This window comes from Suncus etruscus, chromosome 15, assembly GCF_024139225.1.
Source record: "Suncus etruscus isolate mSunEtr1 chromosome 15, mSunEtr1.pri.cur, whole genome shotgun sequence".
NCBI classification, from domain to species: domain Eukaryota; kingdom Metazoa; phylum Chordata; class Mammalia; order Eulipotyphla; family Soricidae; genus Suncus; species Suncus etruscus.
The window spans coordinates 43,453,705-43,476,518 of NC_064862.1; the positions used below are offsets into that span (position 1 = coordinate 43,453,705).

Here is a 22,814-nt window from a genome sequence, read left to right on the forward strand (position 1 = left end):
CCTGTGCAGGAATTCCAGGAGAACTAAAATAACTAGAGTTAGCTAGCCTGTCTGAGGCCCTCGCCACATGCGCCCTTCCATCCAGAATATTGAGGTTGCTTTTAATTCTTTCCACAAAGGAGGGCTGTGTATGAATTCTGAAAAGTGGGACAACTGACCTAATTTATAAAACCTTAAGAGATTGTTCTGGTTGTGGGGGAAATGCCCTATGGGGACAAAAGCAGAACCAGGAAGAGCATTTAGGAATGTTTTTGTACTTATCTAAGCATACGAGAATTGTGAAGAAAGAGGACTTACGGATTTTTCAAAGTTGGAAAAACAGTATGTTACAGGTCAGGAAAGAAATGCTGTGCCTCTCTAATTTATAGATTGAGACTGTCTGTCTAGGAGATCAAATGCATCTTACAGAAAGTTAGGGGCTCAGATAAGAAGAAAAACTCTGAAGATGTAAATATTCTCAAAAGCTTTATTTTAGATATTTTCATTTGGAAATAGCCTTGATTTATTAAAAAATATATCAATTATGATTCAAACCAGGCTCTCAAGAGCAACTCTTCAGGCTCCTAGTGCACCATCTGTCTCCTCTCCCAAGCACTAGCTTCAGCCCGTCATTGGACCTGACACCTGCTCTGTCTCCCATCCCAACCAAGGTGCATCATAGAAAGGATGGATCGTTGGTCCCTGATATGAATTAGGACTCTCCAAGCTCCCACTACCAGAGAGGATCTTCTCCCCCAAATTTTAGCATTAGCCTTTGCCTATCCTGACATCTTGGCAGATAAGCCGTAGCACTTCTTTCTCAGACAATATACAGATTCAAAACTCAGTCAACCATACCAATTAAGTAATTGACCATTTTTTTATTACATTTAGATCAAACCTCACATGTTTAGGAAATTAACGTGTAAGGCAGGTATATTTGTAGCTACCTTTTGTATAGTCAATTCAATAGATCACTTCCTTAAATAACAGGGAATCTGAAATCCCATCATTCCAACACACAAAATGCAAAGGGCAATGGGTAAACTAGAGGACAACTGCAATTGGGGATATGGAAAGAAACCTAAACAAATCTCCAAGATCATCAAAATGCCCAAGCCTCATAGATGAGGACCTAAAATCAACACTTAATGCTTTAACAAAAAAAATTAAGGAGTCACTAGCCTGTGAAATTAAGCAATCTGTAGGTGAAAAATTCATTCAACTCAAAGAAGAGCTCTTTCAGAAGATAAGAGAATCTAATCAAATGGAATTGAAAGAATTAAAGATTATGTTAGTAAGTCATATCGCAGAATTATGCAGGTAGAGAACCATATAGATGAACTTGAATACATATTACAAGTGAACATTGGGAATGAGATAAAAAGGAAAGGAGAAACAAAATCATGGAAATATATAAGGTGTTTAATAGCAAAGAAAAACATAACCTTTGAATTATAATAATAACAGTAGGGGAGGGATAAGGAAAAGGGGGAGAGTAGTGAGAGAGTTAATAACAAAGAACTTCCCCACTCTCTGGAAAGAGGATGTACAAACCCTACAGTCAAAAAGAGTGACAAACAAAATAGACCTGGTTTATATGAGGAACAAAAAGTCCCTCTCTCAGCAGATACACCTGAGATGTGACATAAGACAGAACAGAGGTCAAGACAGCAACACAATTTATCTTTGATACAGGAACCAAGTACTTGAAATGGAGTAAATGCAGTCTCTTCAACAAATGGTGTTGGAACAATTGGATAGCCATATGTAAGAAATCAAAGATTGATCTCACATCTTACATGGTCAATTTAAAGTGGATCAAGAACGTTTATATTAGACTTGAATTTATAAAGTTCATTGTGGAAATTATAGGAGGAAAACTCCAAGACCTCAAAAAAGTCTTCAATGAAAAGTTGCCAGTGGCAAGGACTATAGGATCAAATCTGAATAAATAGGACTACATCAAACTAAGTTTCTGAATGGCAAAAGAAACATGGGATAAAATTAAAAGACAGCTAACTGAGTGGGAGAAATGTTTTGCACTCAACACATTAAATAAAGGTTCAATGTCTAGGATATACAAGTACTCACAAAAGTTAACTCCACAAAACCTAAAAAAAATTTAAGAAAATGGAGAGAGGTAATGAACAGACATGTATTGAGGAAGACCAACATGACCACAGGCACATGAAAAAAATGCTCATCACTTATCATTAGGGAAATCCAAACCAAGACAATAGTAAGATATCATCATACACCAGTGAGGATGGCACATATCAAAAATAATAGGAAAACATTTATGTTGGTAGGGAAATAGTGAGAAAGAAACTCTCCTATACTGCTGGTGTGAATGATGCCTGGTCCAAACCCTGTGGAAAACAGTATGAAGAGATTTCAATAAACTAACAATATGACCCAGCAATCCCATTTTTGGGTATTTATCCCTAGGACAGAAAAATATTCATCTAAAAGGATGTATGTACACTGATATTTATTGCAACACTCTGTACAATAGCTAAGATGTGGGATCAACTTAGATCTCCAACAACAGACAAATGAATCTGAAGATGGGGCACAAATGTACAATGAAATACTACATAGCTGTAAAGAATGATGCAATCATAAAATATGCAGAAACATGACTGGAACTGGAAGACATTGTGTAAATTAAGTGAGCTAGAAGAAGAAAAATAAATACAGAATGATATCACTTATATCATTTAGATTAACTCCATAAAGAAATGTCATAGTTTAAATGGGAGTTATCTCAAACACTCTTGGCCCCAGAGTTTAGCGAGGAGAAAAAAAGAAATTGAGTGGAGGACTAAAAACACAAATATGAGGGCCCGGAGAGATAGGACAGTGGTGTTTGCCTTGCAAGCAGCTGGTCCAGGACCTAAGGTGGTTGGTTTGAATCCCGGTGTCCCATATGGTCCCCCGTGCCTGCCAGGAGCTATTTCTGAGCAGACAGCCAGGAGTAACCCCTGAGCACCGCTGGGTGTGGCCCAAAAACCAAAAAAAAAAACAAAAAAACAAAACAAAACAAAAAAAAAACCCCTACAAATATGAGTAGTAAAAACACAAAAATGGGTGTAGGGGCCAGATGGCCTCAGGTGTATTTGTGGTGTCAAAAAAGGACAAAACTAAATATTCAAGCTAAGCCAACATCAATGAAATCATGAGACTCAGACTTTAACAACTAAAATTTAAAATGGGCCTATTACACTGGCAGGCTTGGGTCAGGATGGCATGGCATGGGATGTACTCTGGGAACATTAGTGGAGGGAGGTCATCATGGATGGTGGGATTGGCCCTAATACATTGTCTGAAACCCAACTATGAAGGACTTTGAAAATCACAATGGTTTCAAAAATTTTTAATTATATCAAGTAATAAATAAGATGTATGAGTTTTGTATACAGTTGGAGGATTTTTATTCAGCATGGTTACATAACAAACGTTTACTGGGTTCCTTGAATATTGCAATGAAGTCACCAATGTTAAGGAACCTGGGGTCTCGCTCTACTGAGCAGAAACATACAGAGCAAGTGCACTCAGGAAAAAGAGTGTTCTGACAGCACTGGTCAGGAGCACTCACAACAAGCACCAGTACCAGATAGAGTCTGGGTCAGTCAGATAGAGGAAATGGGGAAGAAGTTGATATGATAGAGTGAATAGGTATACAATCATCAGAAGTTGATTCTAGGGCCTGGAGAGATAGCACAGCTGCGTTTGCCTTGCAAGCAGCCGATTCAGGACCAAAGGTGGTTGGTTCGAATCCCAGTGTCCCATATGGTCCCCCGTGCCTGCCAGGAGCTATTTCTGAGCAGACAGCCAGGAGTAACCCCTGAGCACTGCTGGGTGTGGCCCAAAAAACTAAAAAAAAAAAAAAAAAAAAAAGTTGATTCTAGGTGATTTAGGAGAAAGAATTACAGACAGTGACAAAGAGACAGTGGGAATCCCATTACAATCTTACAGAACCTCACAGTGACAAAAGGACATCATTTTGCAAAAACTAATTGCTGTTATTTTATATCTTTAAATACCATTACATGAAGTTAACCAGGTCTTGAGAATTTCTTTCTTTCCCCGATTTTTATTGTAATATCACGATCTACCAAGTTGTTCATAATATAGTTATTCCAGGCATTAAATATTTAAACACCAATCTTACCACCATTATGACCTTTGCTTCACCAGTGTCCCCAGTTTCCTACCCAACACCTTAGCCTGCTTCCACATAGGCACAAACAAATTTACATATTGTTTATTACAATTTAAAGGCAAGAGGAATTATCAAAACTTAGATCAACACAGGTCATTTTGAAATGATTGTTCTATCTTTCTATGGTATTACTAATATCAGTGTCTAAGGATTTACTGGGCTGTGGTTGGTGCTAATTGAGTTTTTGTATTATTGTTAGGCTCACTGACCTTGGTAGATTTTTATGTAACTCTCCCAGAAGAGGTCCTATGATACTACTGGGCTGACACTACTTTCAGGTATTGAGGTGCACACAGCCCGGAATTTGTAGATCTAAAACAAATTTGGTGCCTTGCAAGTTTGAACAGAATTAATGGAGCTCTGCCATTTCTGTTTGTTTAATATAAAATCTTTATTTAAGCACTATGATTACAAGCATGATTGTAGTTGGGTTTCAGTCATAAACAGAACACGCCCATTCACCCATTCACCAGTGCAATGTTTTCCATCACCAATGTCCCCCCTCCCTCCTTCCCAACCCCTGCCTATATTCAAGACAGGCATTCTACTACTCTCATTTCTAAGCATTTGTTTTGTGAATATTCACCTCTTTGAGTAACATTCTAAAGCAAATGTTTACAAATTGTTTTATTTTCCATGAAAATGATGTAGCTATTTATTGCGTATCTTACAAATTTTAGGTAGCCTGTATGGGGGTTTGGGCCACACCCAGCTGTGCTCAGGGGTTACTCCTGGCTCAGCACTCAGAAATTACTCCTGTCAGGCTTGGGAGACCATATGGGATGCTGGGGATTGGACCCAGATCGCTGTGTGTAAGGCAAATACCCTATTTGCTGTGCTATCGCTCTAGCCCCAAGGTCACCTATTTTAATGTAACTTTGAAAGCTTTTTATAAAAAAGACTATTTAGGACAGAAAGATAGCATTTGCCTTGCATATGGGTGATTTCTTTGTGCCTCCAGACACAGACACACACACACACACACACACACACACAAATATTATTGAGCTATAGGAGTGGTGACCATCAGATTATTCAGAGAAATTGCCATAAATTTTGAGCAAAAGCCAGCATATGCCACAGGAGATAATGAAAATTAAGTGTCTCCAATGCAATAAAATAATATAGTCTAAACATATCAAGTTTTTCTTAAATTCGAAGAAATAAAATTTCAAGTTTCAATGGTTTTCAATTTTAAGTATAAAGAGTTTAAACTACTTACTTTTCAAATATTTTTAGTACTTTGTTCATCAGCTCTTTCTCACAAATTAGGGTACTTCTTAACCTGCTACACTCAAAATTTTTCTTACTTATTTTATTACTTCTATAAGTAATTTTATTACCTTTTTTGGTTAAGTACTTATTACTTATTACTCATAACCAAGAATCATAAAAATGAATGGGTAAGAACAATAAGAATATTTTCCTCACAATTGTTGGATTGACTGTTACTGTCTTTCCCACAGCATGTTACTTATACAGCTGCCTTCAGACTGCACACAAAATAGACTGGACTACACAAAGGACAATATTAGGATCTGGCTACTAACTCTAAAACCTTAGATATTCTGCAGGTGCCTTTCAGTCTCCAAAGAATTGGACTGGTCATCTTTAAAGTTTGTTATCTCCATGTTTCTAAAGGAGAGACATAGTCACTATATACCTCCAAAACAGACACTACATCATTCACACCACATTTTAAAGGTCAAAGTCATACCATAGACAGCTTAGATTACAGCAGTATAAAAAGGAGACCAGATACATTACAAGACTCAGGCTTACTGGCAGCTGATATTACAATGACATGCCTGATTGCTAAAATTTTATCAGATGAAATATGGAAGAAACTCAGAATTGGCATATATGAGACTGGATAAAAGTTCATAACACTGATGAGAGTTCTCATATGACTTTTTTTTTGGGGGGGGGCACACCCGGCGTTGCTCAGGGGTTACTCCTGGCTGTCTGCTCAGACATAGCTCCTGGCAGGCACGGGGGACTATATGGGATACCAGGATTCGAACCAACCACCTTTGGTCCTGTATCAGCTGTTTGCAAGGCAAATGCCGCTGTGCTATCTCTCTGGGCCCCTCATATGACTTTTTTCTCTTTCCCGTCATAATTGAGATTTAAACTGGTTATCAGTGTGGTATAAGCATAATAGCATCAACCTGAGAAGGAAAATGCCATTTAACCTGCCATATTACTTGCTCTTAAACAATACATTTGCTTTTGTTGAGTAATAATAAAGTTGGCCAAAAAAATGACTATTCTGTATTATATCTACTTACAATATAATAGACTATACTATTATAGCATAATAGACTATGCTAATGGGATATCTTTTTTACCTTGTTCAGTTTTCCTCCTTTGGGTATTTTTCTAGGATATTTATTCTAACTTTGATCCTTTGATTTCTTTTTCTTGATTGATGGCTGTAACCAGAACTTCTATTATTATATTAAATAAAAGTGGAGAGTAGACATCTTTCCTTGTATCTAATGTGATGGTAATGTTTTTCAGTCTTTTACTAGTGAGAATGATGCTAACTTTAAATTTTTACAATTTTGTATGTAAAATATTTGATTTATAAAGTTATTCATAATTAAGTTTTAGACATATAATGATTCAGCACTGATCACACCACTCCCCCTGCCCCAGCCTGCCATCATAACAGTGTTGTTACAGTTTGGGTCTCATGATTTCATTGTTGTTGACTCAATTGCAAACATGTATCATAAGTTTATCTTACTATATCTATTTCTAGGTAAGTAGGATTGAAATTTTCAGATAAGGGGAAAAGAATGAAAAGGAAAAAAAGAATACAGCAACAAAAATATGTGAAAATTTATACTGCAGTGAAATGATTAAGTCATTATCAAAAGATTTATTAAGTGATTGTCGCTAGTTAATCATTCTGTTGCTTCTTTTGTTACTAAACATTAGGTGGCATCTAAATTGGGGTTCCTAGGGGGAATGACAGTTTTAAAAAAAATGGAGTTCTTGCACAGCTGTGAATGCAACCCTGAAGTCCAAGAATTCCAAGCACTATTGATAATATTTCAGATTCTGTGGAATGTGTTTTGGGGAGACAGGCCTTCCTAAAGTACCCAGGGAGAGGGTACCCACATTCACTGCAAAAAAGTCCTAGTCATGGCAGGTCAAATACAGGCATACCTGGAATTTTGATCAGATAGGTATATCTGCAGAAAGCCATAGATGAGTGTTGAAGAAAGACCATAAGCGAAAAGGCAATTGTGGGTGATGGGTGCCAGCTGGTGTGACTTTGGCAGGGCAGGGAATCAGCTTCTACAAGATTGCCATCTTTAAGCTGTGTGGCCAATGTACTCATAAACTTTCACTGCTTGGTTTAATCTCTTTCGAGAATAGATTGAGTCAATGGAGTTGGCTGACATGGTGACAGTGTTCATGAGGCCAAGTTTTAGGTTTTATTTTTTTATAGCTGACAATTACTATATTAAAGAAAGTTCTTCATTTTTTTTTAGAAAGTTCTTTCTATCTCTATCTTATTAATGGTTTTTAGTATGAACTAATGTTGGATTTCGTCAGATTTCTTTGGAAAAATATATATAATCATATGATTTTAATCTTTCATTGCTGTAATTTGTGTTATGTTAAGAGATTTGCTTTTGTTGAACCATCTTTGCATCCCAAGGATAAATCTCACTTGATTGGAATACCTGTTTATATATATACATATATGTGTGTGTGTGTGTGTGTGTGTGTGTGTGTGTGTGTTGTTGGACTGTTTGCTAAGATTATGTTGAAGAATTTTGCACTAATGTACTTTAAGGAAATAGATCTGAAATTTTTTAAAGTTGGGTATCTATCTGTTTTGGGTATTATTACTACAATATTTGCTTATAGAAGCTCTTAGGAAGATATGATTTTATCAATATTTTGAAAAAGCATGAGACAAAGTATTAAATATTTTAAGGGTATTTTTTGGGGGGTGTTGGGCCATACCGGTGACACTCGGGGTTTACTCCTGTCTATGCGCTCAGAAATCGCTTCTGGCTTGGGAGACCATACAGGACTCTGAAGATTTAACCGAGGTCCGTCCTGGGTCAGTCGCGTGCAAGGCAAATGCCCTATCACTTTGCTATAGCTCCAGCTCCAAATCTTTGAAGATTTCATAGAACCTATTTGGACCAGAGCCTTTGTTCTTACAGTGATTCATAATTAATGTTTCAATTTCTTTGTTTACAATTTACCTGTTCAGATTTTCTCCTTCTTTCTTACTGTTTGGGTAATTACATGTTTCTAAGAATCTTGTCCTTTTCTTCTAGTTTTTCAAGTTTGATGGCATAAATTCATTCATAGTGAACTCTAATAATATTTATGAGGGGGTTTGTAGTAGTTATTCCCTTTTATCACTAATAAAATTTATTTTGATAATTTTTCTTTTTTCTGATTAGTATAGTTAAAGAGTCATTCTTTTTAATAATCTCCTGGATTCATTGAATACTTTTATTGTTTCCTTGATTTCTATACCATTAATTTCTGCTAGAGTTTTTATCATTTCCTTCCTTATATTGCTTTTGGCATTAATGTTTCTTCTCCAAGTGTTGAAGTTGTTTGTTTAGGTTGTTAATATGAGTTGATCTATGTTGACGTGAATTTTTTTCTTTTTTCCTAATGTTGGCCTATATTTTTTGTTTTGTTCTGTTTTTTGTTTGTTTGGGGGCCATACTCAGTGGCGCTCAGGGGTTACTCCTGGCTCTCTGCTCAGAAATCGCTCCTAGCAAGCATGGGGGATCATATGGGATGCCAGGATTCGAACTACTGTTGGTCCTAGGTTGGCTGCTTGCAAGGCAAATGCCCTATCACTGTGCTCTCTCTCCAGCCTCAAAATGTTGGCCTATATTACTATGAATTTTTCCCTTAGTAAAGTTTTGCTTTGTCTCATATATTCTGATAGCTTGTTACTTTGTTCTTATTAGTTTTAAGGACTTTATTCCTGATTTATTTCATCTAGTTGTACTTTACTCAGCTTTTGTAAGCATAATTGTTGGAGTTTCTCATCTTTGTAATTAATTTCTACTTTAATGGCACTGTTGTTTGAAAGGATGCTTGCAAGAGTACCAATTATTTTATATTTTTATTTAATCACCTTGTTTACAAAAATTTTCATACTAGGGTTTTAGTCATAGAATGTACATTTTCTATGTTCACATTTAAATGCACATCTCTTTAGTTATTCCCTATTATATGATCTGCCCTAGAATACTTATGATGTTCGCTAGAGAAGAATATGTATTGGAATTTTTGATGTTGGAGGATCCTGTCTATGTTTGTTTCTTTAAGTATGTGAGTAGATATTTTATAAACTTTGATGACTCTTCATTTGGAGCATATATATTGTTAAAAATTAGTACTCTTTTTCCCTCCCTCACTCCAAGCCCCTGCTTATCTTTTAGACAGGCATTCTGCCTTTCTCCCTCACTATCAATGAAATGAAGGGACATTGGTGGTGGGAAGATTGCACAGTGAAGAGTGGTGTACATTCTATGACTGAAACCCCAGTATGAAAATTTTTGTAAACAAGGTGATTAAATAAAAAAAATAAAATAATTGGTACTCTTGTTATATTGTTCCTTTAACTAATAAGTAATGTCTATTTCTGCCTTTAATTACATTAGTTTAATATAAGTATGGCTGTTCCAAAAATTTTGGCTACCATTGACTTGTATGATTGTTTTTCATCCTTTTATACTTTTATATTGCAAATTTAGGTATATTTTCTGTAAAAATAAATAATTTTGTTTCCTGATCCATGCAACAACTCTATGCTTTTCAATAGGAGAGTTTTTTTCATTGATGTTCAGAGAAATTATTGATATAAACAAAAAAAGGGCATTGTTGCCATTGTTTTCTAGGCATCCCCCAAATCCCTGTCCAAGCCTCCAGTCCCCACAATGGACTTGTTTTCCTACTGAAAACCAGTTCTCATATTGTTTCCATTATCTTTGGTTATATGTTATTCCACCATTGTGCTTTGTACTTTCTATACCTTACATAAGAGAGAAATATCATTCTGTGTTGTATCTTTCCTCCTGACTAACTTTACTCAACACAATAATCTCCAGGCACTTCCATGTATAAGCAAATTGTATGACTTTAATTTTCTTGTGGCTAAGTAGTATCCCATTATGTATATGTACCATAGTTTCTTGATCGAGTCATCTCTTCTTGAACATTCAGGTTGTTTCCATAATTTAGTTACTATGGAAAATGCTGCAAAGAACATAGGGATGCAAATATGTTTTCTCCATTTTGCCTTGGACCTTGGGATATATTTAAGAAGGCTACTTCCATTTGCTGGGTCAAATAAAAGCTCAGTTCCTAGAAGGTTTTATTTTTCTCTTAATTATAAGTGATAGCTTTGCAGGATAATGGACTCTAGGCTGAAAGTGTTGTTCATTCCCTACTTTGAATACCTCATTCTCTCATTTCTTGCTTGTATGGTTTCATATGGAGGTATTTGTTGTTATTATTATTACGTTATGTTATTATTCTTATTTCCCTTGTATTTGAGGTTTCTCTTATCTTTTGATGCTTTAAGTAGTTCTTTCCAGTATTTTTGTTGTTATCATATTTATTACAATGTTTCTTAGTATTATTCTATTTGAGTCTATTTTATTTGGGCTTCTGAATCTGCAGAAGCCTCCTTCGAGACATTGGAGAAGTTCTCTGTTATTTTTTTCTTCCTCCAATTGCTCTTTCCTTTTCTCTTTTTCTTCTTCTGGTATTCCTTTAATTTGTAGAATATTTTTTTAATTCTTTTATCCATCAAGTAGTTTCCATTCTCTTTCATTCTGTTTTTCTCAGAGCATATCTTGAATTTGCACTCTGGTAAATTTACCAGATAGTAGTGATACAGGAACCATATGGGATACAGGGATTGAACTCTGGTGTGCCTCATGGAAGGCAAGTTTATACTGCCATCTGTACTGTATCTTTGGCTGCTCTCTTTCATTCTTTATCTTCTATTTTCTTTACCATTTTATTATTACTGATGAGCAGTATCTTGATTTCAGGCTCACTGATATGCTCTTCACATTCAGGATTCTATTCCTTGAGCTTGCTAACGTATTTTTTAGCTTCTTTAATTCATTTGTATGGATTCTTTCTTACTTTAAGTCAATTCTTTGAGCTGATTGAATTTCCTTTCCACTGATTAATTTTTATTGCATTGAATAGTGTGTTGATTTGAAGTCCTCTTTAATAAGGCATGAGAATTTTGATGAGCTTGAAGACTTGCTTAGACTTCTGTCCCTGTCTGCCAGTGTAGCTAAATTTTTTTGTTCTTCCATTGTTCTAAGAGTTTGCAGCCACTTATAGTTATCAGAGTACTGATCTGATTCCTTATTTTACCTTAAGGAGCTATTGTTATTCTATTTTCATTACCTTGTAATGTTATTTCAGTTGGACAGGCAGGTAGTTATCAGGACTTTTTGGGAAGCACTTTGTGACAAAATTAATAGCCTGTATTTTTTCACTAAAGCATTTCTGGTTATCTGCTTGACCACTAATACACTTGATTAAATCTAGAGAGCAAGTCCCTATGGTTTACTGGTTAGCAAAGAGAAACACAATTTGGACACTTGAGCCCAGGGACTAGAGAAGATCTTCTGGGGCTGGATGGGGTAGAAGGGCAAGATCTAAAATTCCCTTGATACACCTAATTGGATTTAGAGAAGCTTTCAGGGGTATAGGTCCCTAAGCCTGGTTAGGTGGCAGATACTACTGCAAAGGAGGTTCATAATATTTGAGGTTCCTAATATTTGACTTTAATTTTAAGACAAGGTGACAGGAAATGTAGTTTAAAAGATTAACAATGTAAATTCTACAAGATTCAAGGATATTTTTTATTGTTCATTTTTAAAGAACTGCAAATATTTAACTATCATTTAAATATGTAAACAGAAAAAAGTGGAGATGTTAGCTAATGATCTGTTCATTCCTTTTCTTTTGTCAGTAGGAGTAGTATCTAGGTTTATGGCGTAAATTATTTCAACTAGGAATAGAGAACAATGAAAAAAATCAGTATTACCAGCAAGAAGAGTCAGGTGACTTGAAAATACTAATTGAAGAGCAAAGACTTAGAGTAAAGAGAAATGATAGTAGATGGTTTTGTCGATAATATGCATGTCAATTTTAAGTGAGAGATTCTTTATCTGTTAAAGTAACATCTAACCAGTTGTCAGACTAAAATCTATCATTTATTCCAATTTAATAAAAAAAAAAACTGAGATCCAAGGAAATGAATTAGCAATCAATCTAAGCAAATTTTTATGATGTGTTATTCACAATTTCTCTTTCTACCTGATCACTTTTTACTTTTTTTTTTCCCACCTTTTGGTTTTTCACTGTAAATTTGTAACATGGTTTTATTTGGTTATTATTAAACGCTATTTTTCTTCTTTTTACCATTTATTTTTGTTTTGAATAAATTATTTTATAATAATTTCTTTTTTTAAATTTTTTTATTGAGACCATTGTGAATTACAAATCTTTCACAGTTGTATTTTAGGCATTTAGTGACAGTGAAATAGGGCCATTTCCACCACCAGTATTGACCTCCCTCGACCCTAGTTCCTGCATGCATACCATACCTCAACCCCTAGCTCCCAGAACTACCATTATAACAGGTCCATTTTGTGTTTAGCTTGTTGTAGTTTGGGTCTCTTGATTCTATTGTCATTGTCATTGGGATGAGTATTTAGATCTGACCTCTTTTTTTTCTTCACTTAATGCTCCTAAGACTGGTTGGCCCCTGGGCCCAATCTACTTTTTCTTTTTTCTTTTTTTTTCTCAATTTGTAGGAAGACATAAAAGTATGAGACAGATCAAAATGACTCATTCTATGAAAAAGGCAGGAACCCCTATCTAGAATATAAGTAAAATTTAAAAAAGAAAAGAAAAGAGGGGGGAGGGAGAGGCAAAAGTTTTTGTTTGTTTGTTTGTTTTTGCATTGGCAGAGCAAACGTTGGGAAAATTAGAAAGGAAATTCCATTGGCCTAAGAGATACAAGGTGTCTCCACCAATGAAGCAAATTGTCAAAAGACTGTCTACAGGCTCTGGGCATGTTGGTTGTCCAAACCCAAAGTCTCTCTTTATGATCCCAGAGAAAGTTCTGCTCAGTCACGGTTGTCAAAGTCAGTCTTCTGTAATTTTGGTTTTTTGCACATGTCCTAGGATGAATCCTAGGATAAAGTCTTTCTTTGTAGTCTCAGGGCAAATTCTGTTGAGTCTTAGTTGTTGTAGTCAGTTTTGTGTACTTAGAGGTCTTGGTTTTTGCATAGATCCTAAGATGAAGTGTCTTCTGATTTCATCTCACCATTGGGTGGTGAGGTAGGGCAATCTGTGCTGCCCATAGATCAAATGTTTGCTGTTTCCTCCTCATAGTCAGGGTGTTTTATTGACCTAATCTGGAGAAGGTTGGTGTCAGGGAAGCACATGGGCCTCCCCCAGGGGGAGTTTGATTCCTGGTGCTGGTGCTGGTGCTATAAACTGTGCAGTTACCAATATTGAGATCTGAGATTCAGGGTTGAATGGTCAATATTCGAACCATTGAGGCTTAAATCAAGTCTCCATGACAAAAGCTCAGGGTGAAAGGCAGCCCTGCACTATAAAATTTATGAGTTTCTATCCATATTGATAAGAACTTCCTTCAATATGTAAGATTTCCCCCATTTTAGTGTGCTTATGCAGAAAGGAACAATGCTGGGGCCAGAGAAATAGCACGGAGGTTGGACATTTGCATGCAGAGGACAGTGTTTTAAATCCCGGCATCCCATATGGTCCCTGAGCCTGCCAAGAGCGATTTCTGAGCCTAGAGCCAGGAGTAACCCCTGAGCGCTGCTGGGTGTGAACCAAAAACAAAACAACAACAACAAAAGGAACAATGCCACATATCCTGGTGCATATGGGGTAAAAATAACAAGCTAAGCAATCTCTATAACCTGATTTTAACCTGAGTTCATAAACCAACCATGACCTCTCTACAAGAATTTCCTACTAAGTAGACCCACAGCAGGGATAGGAGAAGTTACCTTTACATATGGAAATAGACACTAAGAATTATAACTATTAATGAACTATTAATGAAATGCATCTACAGAAACATACTAAAGAAATATAGAAATCCCCTTTAAGTCTTCTGAGATAAGTGTTGTGGGGTGGGGTGTAGAATCCAGAGCACAGTTTCATCCCATCTCATGGTCTTGTGGAATCTGAGAAATGGTTCACAGAAGTTAGTAATCAAGTAGTGTCCTTGAGCTGAAGGTCTCTCTGGAGCCAAATCTCATTGCAAGCTACAGTCTACAGTGGGGGAGGTGGGGAAAAAAGGGGCTACTTAGTATGGGTCTGTGAATTTGGTGTCTACAGGTACTTCTCAGAGCAAGACATAGCAGTCTATTTAAGCAGTGTGTTACAAAAATGTTCATAGTTGGGTTTCAGTCATCAAATGAATACCACCCTTCACTAGTGTGACTTTCCCCTGCCACCAGTCTTCCCCATTTCCCTCCTCCCCATCCTCTGCCTGTCTTCCAGACAGAAATTCTATTTCTCTTTCTCACTATCATTGCCATGGTAGTTGTTAGTGCAATTATTTTTCTAACTGTACTCACCACAACTTCCAGCCGTCATCTCTGTTGTCTTTGGGTATTATTATCATACTATCTTTTATTTTTCTTAAATCCATAGATGAGTGAGAAGATTCTGTGTCTATCTCTTGCCCTCTTACTCATTTCACTAAGCATGATAGTCTCCATGTCCTTCCATGTATGGGCAAATAGCATGATTTCATTTTCCCTAACAACTGCATAGTATTCCATTATATAAATATACCAAAGTTTCTTTAGCCACTCATCTGTTGTCAGGCATCTGGATTGTTTCCAGATTCTGGATATCCTAAACAATGGACATAGGAGTGCTGAGGGCATTTTTGTACTGTGTTAAGCACTATTCTTAAACACTAAGAACCTCCGATATAATGCCTTTTAAAGGCACTTGCACTGCCTTTTAATTGTTCCATTTAATTTTTCTTGTTGCACAAACATTTTTATAATCTACCTTCTATAAGAATATGCAATCTCTAACTTTAAATGTCTCTATTTTTAATAATATCTTTATTTAAACACTTTGATTACAAATATGATTGTAGTTGAGTTTCAGTCATGTAAATATACCCCCCCTTCACCAGTGCAACAGTCCCATTACCAATGTCCCAAATCTCCCTCCTCCCCACCCCACCCCAGCCTGTACACTACACAGACTTCCTACTTCCCTCATTCATTCACATTATTATGATAGTTCTCAATGTAATTATTTCTCTAACAATACTCATCACTCTTTGTGGTGAGCTGGACCTTCCAGCCCTCCTCTCTTTTGTCTCTGAGAATTATTGGAAAAATGTCCTTTATTTTTCTTAAAACCCATAGATGAGTGAGTCTATTTTTAAGTTCCTTTACAGTTATTATGCTCATCATCAGCTAATAAATTTTTTAATGTGCTTAGAAAAATTCTTTATTTTGGGGCTAGAGAGATAGCATGGAGGTAAGGTGTTTGCCTTTTATGCAGAAGGTCATTGGTTCGAGTCCTGGCATCCCATATGGTCCCCTGAGCCTGCCAGGAGTGATTTCTGAGCATAGAGACAGGAATAACCCCTGAGCACTGCCGGGGATGACCCCCCAAAAAAAACAAAAAAAATTCTTTATTTCTTTTTTTTGTTGATAGTTGAGTATAATTGCCTATCAGAGTAGTGTTTGATACTAAATACTATCAAGAAGAATTTGAGAAACTACAGGATTTCCCCTAAAACATTGCCATGAAAAATGATAAATTAGCTTACACATTATTCCATCAATTAATGATAGGACAAAATCATAAACATGAACACAGTCATAAATGATAGTGGGGAATTTTCAAGTAAACTGGAAATAAGGAATTTCTCTGTAAGTACTGAAATCCTAAGTGCTAGGATGGGGTTTTCTATTCACAGTAATAAGTGAGATGGGAGAACATAATGTAGAAATATAGTTAAAAGTTTCATGTTGAAGAGAAGGTGTGAGAATAGAAGTGAAAAAAATAAGATTTGACAGCCAAAATACCTATGTTAAGGTAAGCAATCATGATTTTAAGTAAAGGTCTGTTAAAAAAAAGTCTTGTTTTTCTCTAAATCATATTCAGTTTTATAGGTGCATTGCATGTTTCACAGATGTATAGAATGGTAGATTTGGAATTGATTAGAGTTGAGATTAAGGAAAATGGAAGTATAGAGTATTATACAGACAAAGGAACAGAAATATATGCCAGGATGTGGTAATTAGGTTGTGTGATAATTATAATGTGTAAAAAATATAAGCTGAGAAAAGGAGAAAGTGAGACTCTGAGAATCAGGAAACAAAATTGAAGATACGACTTTGAATTCTGAAAGGTTATAAATATTGTTGAAGTCAAAATAGTGGAGGAAATAAGCTGCAGATCTAGAAGATAGTTACTGAAGAGTAACATGCCCATCCATGACAGATGTAATTTTATTTTTTGTGATCAGCTTTTCAGAGTCATAAAATGAGTTGCTGTGATGAAGGATGGGGGGAACGCAAAAAAATGAGTTGCTGGGATTGAGTCAAAGATGAGACTAAGGAGAATGAGATCAAGGACAAAGTATCAGAAGAAACATCTCTAGAGATTGAAATCCCAGGAGCAGTGGTAGGAGATATTTTGAAGATAACAGTAGCCAATATTTTCATGATGAAAGTACTAGCAGTACCCCATGGAATCTTATATGCTTCAAAAAGAAACAAGGGAGCAACTTTCCCTCCCATGGTTATAAAATTTTATAAACTGGTTATATTAAAACTGGATATAAGATATTATATTGAAAGTAACCAACCCCATTTGGGAGAGGTGCAGAAGGAATGAGATTTTTTTTGTGGTGATTATTTGATTTTTTTTTTTAATTTTAATTTTGATCATAGTGGCTTACATATCTTTCACATTAGTATTTTAGGTACATATTAACATTGAATCAGGCAAATACCCACCACCAAATTTGTTCTCCCCCCTTCCCCATTCCCTTTCTGCAACCCATATCCCCCACAATCACCCAGGCTGCTAGAGTAGGTGGTCCCCTCTTTGTCTAGCTTATTATCAGTGATCATACATCTGTTCGGTCCTGGTGCCCTCCCTTGTTTCTCCCTTTATTTGAGAGGCTAACCTAATAAATCGAGTTATGTGGTTTTGTTTGAGGGAAAAAGAGGCAATAGAATGGGGTAAAGATTAAGCAAAAAAAAATTAAAAATAAATAAATCAATTAATTAATTAAAAAATATGCTGAAAATGGGTGAAGTCCTTCTAGTGGCTATCTGCCTCAGTTTTAGAGAGGACATGAAAAAGGTAATTGAAACACCATAACAATACAAAAATAAATGTCAAATTAAATATGCAGTGAGCCCTACAGCAATAAAGAGAAGCACCACATAATAGACTCAGTTCTGAATTCAAATGATGCTGGAGTGCAAAAAGAAGGAGAAAGATGAGATAAAATAATATAAAAATAGAAAAGGAGACATCAACTTCAATATCTATACCAAAATAAAGACGTAAAAAAAAACAATCAATCCATCAATAAATATATATGTGGAAAAATGATTATTTTGTGCTTTTTTTTTTCTTTTACCCCCTGCATAGGCACAGTAATTATTGGGGATATTATAGAGGGAATTCCCTTGGCCTAGGAGATACTGGGTTTCTCCTTCCCTGAAGTATACTGTCATGGGATTAACTATAGACTCCTTGCATGATCATTTACTCTCCTCTTGGTGCTTCCGTGGTGTATGGAAGACTTCTGCTTCGTCATGGATGGTAAAATCAGTCCTCTGTATCTAGAGATCTTGGTGGCTGTGCAGCTCAAGGAATGGAGCTTATGATGAAGGCTTTCTTTGTGTTTCTAACAGTTCTGCTTCTTCAGTGTCGTTTTAATTAATCTTCTGTAGTTGGTGTTCTTGGTCATTATTGTTGCTCCTAGGATGGACCCTGGGACAGAGTCTTTCGTTATGTTCTGGAAGACCCGTTCACTTGCGGTTGTCTCAGTCAGACCTCTGGAATTGGATATCTTGTTTGTTGAACAGATTGTAGACCAAATGCTAGGTTAGGGCTTTTTGTTGCTGTTGTTGTTGGTCCCGGGATGCGTACTGTCTAGTCCTGGTTGTAACAACCAGTCATCTGTATATAGCAATCTTGGTTTTTGCACAGATCAAAGGGTGACATGTCTTCTGATTTTGTCTTATCATTGGCTGGTGAGGAAGGATAACTTGCTCTTAGATCTAGTTGCTCCCATTTCCTCATTGTCAGGTTATCAATTTAGAACTGGCATACGTTGGCTTCAGAGCAGTATTATGAATGCCCTGGATGGGACTTGGCTCCTGGAGCTGTTGTGGAGAACTCTGTTGTAATGAGAAGAGAGGGTAAATGAGCAAGGGCATGTTAGTTTGCTTGAACGTGTTCGATGCTTAGCCCCTGTAGTAAAAATCTGTAGGTCACGGTTGTTGCTTCAGTGGTCTGGCTGGTCATGCCTTCGGGTTCTAAAAGAAGGCATAATCTAGAGATAAAGGGTATGTTAAAGAGTTATATCCGGACATTTTCATGATACAAGCTAAGTATGGTGCCTCGTGTGACTCAGCACAGAGGTGCCACCGTAGGATGTTCACCCTTTGTATCCAGGAACCCCTATGGGCAGAAAAACTGAGAGGTTATTTTAAATGTGGTAAGGTTAAGGCATTCAACCACAATGTTTTGAAATGTTTCCATTAGAGTCAATAATTTCCCATCATAATCTTTACCCGTATTTCTGTATAAGATCCCTAGTAAATTATTATGGGCCTTTGTAGTAAAATGATAATTACATGCCTGTTCACTCTATGCTGCTGTTTCTGCTGTTGCTGGTTTTTTTTATGATATACTGTGTAGTCAGGCTTCGTGTTGTTTCTCTTCCCTTTATTTTGGGCTCTACTTCCCAATATATGGTGATTATTGCAGTGTTTGAGATTTCTATCCTGCTACACCCTGTTATTTAGTCGTGGGGTTTTGGTTATCTATCTGGTGCTTATTCTAGATACTTCAGAATAGTGCTATCATTCTGTGTTTATTTTTCATCTTCTTGCTTGCTTTGTTTAACATAATATGTTCTAGGTCCATCCACATTGCTGCAAAGTCTGTGATCGTATCATTTCTGACTGCCACGTAGTATTCCATTGTGTATAGAGACCACATCTTAATGATCCACTCATCTGTTGTTGGACATCGAGGCTGGTTCCAAGACTTGGCTATTATACTGAGTGCTTCAATAAATAGTGGGGTGCACACATAATTTGGGATGAATGTCCTTCCGACTTGGGGGTAGATTCCTAGGAGAGCAATTGCTGGATCAAATGGCAGCTCAATTCTGAGTTTCTTTAGCACTCTTCAGACTGTTCTCCATAGGTGTTGGACTAGGGGGCATTCCCACCAGCAGTAGATGAGAGTGCCTTTCATACCACAACCCCGCCAACAGAGATTGCTATTGCTAGGATTTCTAAGATTATATTGAATAGGAGTGGAGAGAGTGGACAGCCTTGCCTAGTTCCTGATCTTAATGGAAATGCTTCTAGTTTTTCCGCCATTAAGGATAATGTTGGCTGTGGGCTTTTTATAGATAGCTGTAACTATCTTGAGGAAGGTTCTTTCTAACCCTATTTTACTGAGTGTCTTCAACATGAAAGGATGTTAGATTTTGACAAATGCATTCTCTGCATCGATTGATATGATCATGTGGTTTTTGTCTTTCTTGTTGTTGATGTGATGTATGATGTTGATTGATTTGCGTATGTTGAACCAACCTTGCATTCCTGGGATAAAACCCAATTGGTCATGGTGTATGATCTTTTTGATGACGTGCTGGATTCGGTTTGCTAAGATTTTGTTGAGTATCTTTGCATCTATGTTCATTAGTGAGATTGGTCTGTAGTTTTCTTTCTTGGTGGTGTCTTTGCCTTTAGGAATGAGTGTTATATTAGCCTCATAAAAGGAGTTGGGGAGGATTCCTGTTCTTTCAATGGTTTGGAAGAGCCTGTGGAAAAGTGGTAGTAAGTCTTCTCGGAATGTTTGATAGAATTCACCTGTAAATCCATCTGGGCCTGGACTCTTACTCTTAGGGAGTTTCTTAATTACATCTTCAATTTCCTCTGAAGTTATTGGTCTGTTTAGACTTTCTAGATTTTCTTTTTCCAGTCTCGGAAGATGGTATTTATCCAGGAATATGTCGATTTCTACTGGGTTCTCCAGCCTAACTGAGTATAGTTGTTCATAATATGATCTTATGATATGTTGTATTTCTTGAGGTTCTGTTGTAATCTCCCCCCTTTCATTTGTGATCCTACTGATTTGGGTGTTTTCCCTCTTTTTTTTTTTTTTTTGGTGAGTTTTGCCAGTGGTTTGTCTAGTTTATTTTTTCGAAGAACCAACTCCTGGTCTCATTGATTTTTTGTATTGTTTTCTTAGTTTCTATGTTGTTTATTTCTGCTCTGGTTTTTATTATTTCTTGCCTTCTGGTTGTTGTTGAATTTCTTTTTTGCTGTTGTTCCAATTCCTTGAGATGATTTTTTAAACCAGGGGTCCTCAAACTTTTTAAACAGGGGGCCAGTTCACTGTCCCTCAGACCATTGGAGGGTCTGACTATAGTAAAATCAAAACTTATGAATGAATTCTTATGCACACTGCATATATCTATTTTGCAATGAAGAAACAAAACAGATACAAATACAATATGTGGCCCGCTGGCCATACTTTGAGGACCACTGCTTTAAACAGTTAATTTTGTCATTTTCCTCTTTCTTGATATAGGCCTGAATTGCTATGAGTTTCCCCTAATTACTGCTTTTGCTGTGTCCCACAAATTTTAACAAGTTGTCTCTTTATTATCATTTGTCTCGAGGAATCTTTTTATTTCTTCCTTGAGTTGCTCTTTGATCCAGCTGTTATTGAGAAGCATGTTGTTTAATCTCCAGGTACTAGTTTTTCTCCATTGCTTCTTGCAGTCAATTTTGACCTTTGTTGCATAGTGATCTGATAGGGTGCTTCTAATGATCCTTACACTTGTGGTCTTTTTTGTTTTGTTTTGTTTTGGTTTTTTTTGGGTCACACCTGGTGGTGCTCAGGGGTTACTCCTGGCTGTCTGCTCAGAAATAGCTCCTGGCAGGCACAGGGGACCATATGGGACACCGGGATTCGAACCAACCACCTTTGGTCCTGGATCGGCTGCTTGCAAGGCAAACACCGCTGTGCTATCTCTCCGGGCCCCACACTTGTGGTCTTATATAGGTTAGATTTGTATCCTAATACATGGTCTATTCTGGAGAAGGTTCCATGAAGGCTTGAGAAGAATGTGTATTCTGTTTTCTGGGGGCGTAGGGCCCTATATAAGTCTATTAACCCTAGATCTTCTAATTTTTCATTTAGGGCTCTTATTTCTTTGCTATTTTTCTGTTTGGTGGATCTGTCCAGTGATGACAGTGGAGTATTAAGGTCTCCTACTATTATCACATTTCCCTTCGTGTGTTTCTCCAGGTTAGTGAGCAACTGCCTCACATATTTTGTTGACTCTACATTAGGTGCATAAATATTGATCAGGGTTAGTATCTATTGATCTAGTGTACCCCTGATTAGTATGTAATGACCCTCTTCGTCTCTGATCACTTTCTTGAGGTTGAATGGAATTTGGTCTGATATAAGAATGGCTGTCCCTGCTCTTTTTTGTTTTCCATTGGCCTGAAAGATTGAATTCTATCCTTTTTTTCTAAGCCTATGCCTTTCCTGTACTTGTGTATTTCTTGCAGACAGCAGAAGTCTGGTTTATGTTTTCTAATCCAGTTTTCTACTATGTGTCTTTTACTGGGATAGTTTAGTCCATTAACATTTAGGGAGATTATCGACAGAGAGGGCTGTTGTGCAGTTGTGTTCTGTAGGGTGGTTCTTGTTATAATCGGGGGTTTGGATTGTGTAGTTCGTCTCTGAGTAGTTCATTTGGAATTGGTTTTGTTTGCACAAATAATGCAAGATTGTTTTTGTTTGAGAATGTTTTTAGGCTACCCTCCCATATGAATGAGAGTTTTGCTGAGTATTGTAACCTAGGCTGAAAATTTCATTCATTCCACTGTCTTCTTGCTTGAATTGTTTCAAATGGGAGATTTGGTTTGATTCTTATGCCCCTTCCTTTGTACTTGAGGTTCCTTTTTTCCCTTATTGCTTTAAGAAGTTCATCTTTCTCTTTTTTTTTTTTTTTTTGCCATTTGGATTATTATATGTCTAGGTGTTGGTTTATTACGGTCTATTTTATTAGGGACTCTTTTTACTTCCTGGATTTGCACGAAGTCTTCTTTCCAAATGGTGGGAAAGTTTTCTGCTATTATTTCCCTAACTACTTGTTCTTCACTTTTCCCTGTTTCTTCCCCTTCTGGTATACATACAATTCTTAGATTATTTCTTTTGTCTTTGTTCATTAAGTATTGGACTTTTCCTTCCAGTGCCTTGCCTCTTAATTTCT

The 22,814-nt window shown here is 36.7% G+C and overlaps 1 protein-coding gene across 1 annotated transcript in view; it reads left to right on the forward strand.

Moving 5' to 3' along the window:
- Positions 1-22,814, forward strand: part of PCNX2 (pecanex 2) — a 328,287-nt gene that overhangs the window by 246,614 nt on the left and 58,859 nt on the right. The window lies entirely within an intron of this gene.